The following is a 6,029-nucleotide window of genomic DNA, read 5'->3' on the forward strand; positions in this document are numbered from 1 at the left end:
CGCCGTATATCTCGTACAGCTCATCGTTCCAACGACTGCGGTATTTGCCATTGCCAATGCCCAAAGGACCATAAATCTTCCGCAAAAAAAAATATTTTCCAAAATTTGGCGCATGTTGAAAATCTGGTCGGTTATAGATTTTTCAGATCTAATACCACACTGATAAGGTCCAACAGCTCGTTGAAAGTGAGCTTCAGTCTTTCACACACTACGCTCAATAAGAACTATGCCATAGTAAGGAGGCCTATCCCACGGCAATTGGCACAGATTATGGAGTCCCCTTTTCGCAGAGCACACTTAGGTTCCAATCGTCGAGCATGCTTTCATCCGACTGTATCTTGCAAAGAAGCACTGTCAGTTCTTCGCCACCGCATTTGAATAGCTCGGCCGGTAATTCATCGGAACTTGCTGTTTTGTTGTTCTTCAGGGTAATTGCTATTTGAACCTCAAGACAGCAGGGTAATGGAACATCTATTCCATTGTCACCGCTTTCTCTGCACTGCGACACGACAGTGGTCATCTTATCAGCTGTTCTTTCGGCCTTTCCGAAAACCAATGGTTTCGCTTGCAGCTGTACGTAAGGTGTTTGAAATGCCATCCAACAGTTCCGATTTGCGAATGAAAGCTCTCATAGAGCAGGAGTACAAACTGAGTTGATCATGATGACAAAATTAGATCTAACGGCTTTGGGGGCAGCTGTGAACATTTTCAAATGGTTACGATGTTGGTTACAGCTAAAGTGAATCTGTCAATAAAAATGCTGGGATGAAGGCAGAGATAACCTCTTATAAATGTTGGTAATAGATGAGTACGAAAGGCTTCTTGAGAACTATAAACAAATTTATCGTCTCCGAAATTATCAATTGCCGAAAGTATCGATAAAATAATGAAAACCGTTGAGTGATGAATCTTAATTCGGATTTGTACTGTCAACAGTTGGACCGTCTGAAAGCATCAATCGCCTAGAAGTGATTAGCTTTTGTCAATAGGAGGGGAATTGTGTTACATCAGGACCAGACAAGGCCACATAAATCTATAGTGACTCGACAGTAGCTCCGCGAGCTTGATTGGGAGGTTCTTTCTTAGACATCCTTATAGCCCGGACCTGTCACCGAAGTAGTTACTAACGGGGTTTTCAATAGGGACGCTACAAAATTGGACCGATCAGCAAACGACGCCATATTTTTTCATGTTCTTTCGACATTTCTCTTCAGTAAGATTTGCCATTTCATCGTGAAAGATATACGATCCAACAACGAGTCGAAATTATTGATATTTACTACCGAAATTCAGAGTCAGTGGCCTCAACTTTAAGAGCGCTACATCCAATTTATGGTCGTCATAATCGTTCTGTCAGATCAACAATTGAGGGTGTCGTGGAAAAATTTAAATCCACAGGCACAGCACAAATTGTTCTCGTACCAATCAGACAAAGAAGTGCCGTACTTCTTCTTAGATGATCTATACTTTCGGTAATTTACTGTGATTGGGAATCGCTAGAGCTCAATGATAACTGAATATTTTTGGCTTAAATTGGATGATATGGACTTGTACTATACGTGGTTCCAACAGGACTCCACAAGTCACACAGCGAATGTCACAGTGGATTTATTGTAAAGTAAGGTTGGTGAACGTGTTACCGCACGAAATGGCCCAGTCAGTTGGCCGCATCGGTCGTGCGATTTGACACCGTTAGACTATTTCCTGTGGGGCTACGTCAAGTCTATGGTCTTAACCAACAAGCCAGCGACGATTGATATCGAACGTGAAATTGCAGCAGTATCGGCCGATTTATGATTGAAAACCGTCGAAAATTGGGTTCAGCATCTGGACTTCTGCAAGCGTGCCCTTCGCAGGAATAAAGAAGTTCCTTTTGAAGTGCCCTTATCGAAAAACTCTTTATGTGTTCCTGTCTATGCCGCAAGATTTTGCTGTTGAAAAATTCGTTTTCAAAAACGCTTGAGAAAACCGGCTATCCCAGTTTTTGGTCAATGGGGATGAGAATGTCTAAAAGTGGCATTATAAATTTTGAAAAGGCAACGAGTTATCGGTTAACATGTGCATATTTGACCTAAAATGATTTTTCCATATCTCTAATCTTTTTATTTTTCTGTAAATTCGTATAATTAAAAAAACTATCAAACACTTCAATTTCAACTATGTCATTTCCCAATGTTGTTCATTATTCCATAATTTAATTAAAAATATAAAAATAAGTGTTTCTCCCAAGAACACATTCAATATCTCCACGCTGTCATTCAAACTCATTATTATCCAACGCTTGGCGAATGCAACGCGTTGCCAAATGCTGCTTCTGTGCCGCAATTCGCCGCGGCCGCGCTCGGCATGCTTCATTAGCGACCCCGTCGATGTTCGCGCCAACTTCGCTTCCGGTTCACATGAGCATCGAAATGAAAGTAATTAAAGCAAGAACCCCCAATTTTTCTTCACCAACTCAGCCGAGCAACCGAGAACACAGGAAAATGCATGCATAAATAATTAGTCCGTAATATTTCGTGTAGCGTTTCCAAGAAATCTCCACTCCATGTGCGCATATGAAATGCTGCACGGCTGCACATCTGTGTTGCGGTGTGTCTTCTGTGTGCGTAATTAACCGAAAACCCAAGATAAATGATTCAGCATTGTGATCACTCGGCCGACCTACCTACCTATGCGCAGCGCCACTCCTTAGTCCGTTAGCTGTTGTTGTTGTGGCTGTTGCTTTTGTTTTTGTCGTGTGGCAGAAATTTTGGGCACGTGTGGCAAATAAAGCGAAACAATGTTGTTCTTGTTTCTTGAGTAATGGACAATCGAGTTGGGTATACCATTCAGATCTTCTTTAACGCGTGGCTGCCTTTCTGGATCAATCGCAAAGAAGGTGTACTTATTTGTGGGGAAGTAGAAGTTAATGTTCATTGCAAGTAAGTTCATTGAAAAAAAATTACTTTCGACTTAGCATTTTCTTCGTGTTAGGAGCGCTATGTTTCTTGTCTTGGGCACTGGTGAAAAACATCGTTACCACCTCCATTGTATATTCGTGGAAATAGTATCACAGTTCAATTAGCGTCGGAGGTAAATGATTCGTTGCCTCGTTCTGAACAACCTTCGACCTCTTCAAATATTAAAAAGATGAAGAATATGGTGTTTTCAAATCGTCAGGCAGGTGTTTGATAGATGGCAGGAGAGCTCGACATCTCTCGCGAGACCGTTTGAATGATTTGGTGGATATTTTGGGTATGAAACGTGTTCTTGTTCGACTCGTCTCGATAAAGCTTAACTTTTTTCAAAAAGAGTACCGTAAACAGATCTCTTTGGACGTGCTTGATCGTGCAAATTTCGATCCCACATTCATGGGGAACATTATAACTGGCGATGAGACACGGGTTTTTGAGTTTCACATGCAAACAAGTAGAAAATCATCGGAATAGTAGGAAAAAACGAGTCGAAACCAAAAAATTAACGCCAAAGCCGCTCAAAAATCAAAGTGTTGCTTATTGTGTTTTTCAATATTCGTGGTTTGGTGAATTTGTTCTGGAAGGACATACGATCAATGAAGAGTTCTATTTGGCTGTATTGAGGCGTTTGCGTGAGAACATTCGTCGAAAACGGCCGGAATTGTGGAAGAACAATTCATGAATTATACACGATGATAATGCACGATCGCATCGCGCCGCAATTGTAACAGATATTAAAGCCAAAAATGCAATGAATACCATCGATCAACCACCGTATTCACCAGATTTGCCTCCGTGTGATTTTTTCTTGTTTCCCAAACTGGAATTGCCGCTCCGTGGAACCCGTTTTCAATCGATAGAAGGGATAAAACAAAATTTGCTATAGGAGCTGAAGACCATCCTAAAAAGTATTTCGAGGACTGGAAAATCGTTTTCATAAGTGTGTTACATGTGATGAGGATTACTTTGAAGGCGACAAAATATCGGAATTGATGAATAATTATAAGTATTGGATCTATAACCATATTCGTGCTTTTTGCCAAGAGATGGCGTAACTTGATTATTTTTCCATTGTTCCAATATTCCGAAACAGCATTGGAAAGCGATAGTCCCTCTACGACATTTTTAGTATAATGGTATTCATTTGAAGGATGAACTTTACTGAAAACATGTTTTCGCTGGGAGTTTTTCTTCATAAGCCGGAAGTCAGAACATTTTAGTGGAGGTTTATGATGAACATGCTCTAACTGAGCCAACCTGTCAAAAGTGTTGATTTTGGCTTAGATAACGAGGTTTAAACAGGACAAAGTACATCCTGGGCGGCTAAAGAAGTTTGAAGTTGGGAAACTGAAAGCATTACTCGATGAAGATTGTTATCTAACACAAGAAGAGCTCACAGAATATTTGATAGCCACTCAGTCAGCTATTTTAAAGCGCTTCAGAACCAAGGAAATTGGTTACTATATTTAAACCAAGAGACGGTGAAAATACGAAACTCCTCAGAGAAAGAAATCATATGTAAATCTTACCTCATTATGAGTTTCAAAAACTGTGTGCAACCATCAAGCTCATCAAATGGAAACGAGCGATTGCCGAAGCACACCCGGAATTTGCGATCAGGTGCGATACAGTAATTTTCCAACATGACAATGACCGACCTCATGATGCAAGATCGTTTCAAATTTATTTGGAAAACAGTGGCTGGGAAGTTTTGCCTCACTTGCTTTATAGCCCAGATCTTGCCTCTTCTGACTATCATTTGTTCCGGTTGATGCAGAACGTCATGACTGGAATATGGTTCACGTCATAACAGGGTATCAAAATTGGCTTGATTCATACTTGCCTGCCATGCTGGTGCAGTTCTCTTAGGATGGAATCCACAAATTGCCACAAAGATAAAGAAATGAAAAATACTATTATATATGTTTTCTTAGTTATATACCCAATACATATATCAAATCTTGGTTATAGTACACGTTGTGCTCTTGTTCTTTAGCAGAATAATACCACATGCCATTGGTCAATAAACCGCTTCCGCTGTGAAAAAATATTCACATCAACCTAGTTATTTCTATCTGTCATTAGACCAACAACCTTTTCGAGGCTGTGTAAGTAAAAATCATGAATTTTTTCTTTCAGTGCTCTTGCACATAATTTGTGTAATCCTGCATGCCCCTACGGCTTCCAACTCGCCCTGATCCGTCTGTTAGCCCTTCGGGAATATCATTTTTATGATATTTGGTGTTTTCCGCATTTCCTGTTCTAATATTTCGTTTCCTGGAATTCCTTCGTGATCTGGAACACAATATACATACATCCAGCCGTTTTCCGCCAGCCTGTACATCTACTGTCTACTTGCCTCTAAGGACATTCTCTGCTGTAATGCGATTTGAGATTATTGCCTTTATTGCCGCCTGGCTAATAAGAAGTATATGCTTAAGTAAATCTATATACTGGTTAGGCTAGAAGGCTGATCCATCAGTCCACCTGGAGTTGGATAACAGTTAACGGCAAACAATCTGAACTTATCACTAATCTTAGGTGTTAGATGGTTAGGTGTTTTATTTCTATTTCCTCTATTTAACCTTCATGTCTAAATGTATTACATTCGACATATGATTGATCTGGCAAAAGCAGGGAATCCTAGAGGAAGTGTTGTGATCATTCTATCTCATTTTCTTCCCAAGAGCTGATGCAGCTGCTTCCGGTAAGATGTTCAATCTCCATCTTCAATAGAACAGTGTCCAGTTAGACTCATTCAGATATTGAAAGGTGGACCTTGCTGAGTGCGAAGAGCTCGCCAGAACTCTTACGATTTATCCTGGGCTAGAATGACCTTACGACTGCATAGCTGTACAGCTGCACAGCTGGTTGACCAACTCTTGCTGAGCTGGTCTAAGTCCCAATAGTGAAGAAGTGAACCACAAGATGCCAACGGAGCTCCCACCAATTCCCATTTCGCAGTTATTGAGATTGAAGTACCTGTCCTAGCAAACTCATCAGCCTTACAGTTTCCTACTGCTGTGGTCTGGTACACAAACTTTTCTAATCATATAACAACTCGATGCTAGAGAT

This window comes from Bactrocera tryoni, chromosome 3 (genome assembly GCF_016617805.1).
Source record: "Bactrocera tryoni isolate S06 chromosome 3, CSIRO_BtryS06_freeze2, whole genome shotgun sequence".
In the NCBI taxonomy this organism is placed as follows: Eukaryota; Metazoa; Arthropoda; class Insecta; order Diptera; family Tephritidae; genus Bactrocera; species Bactrocera tryoni.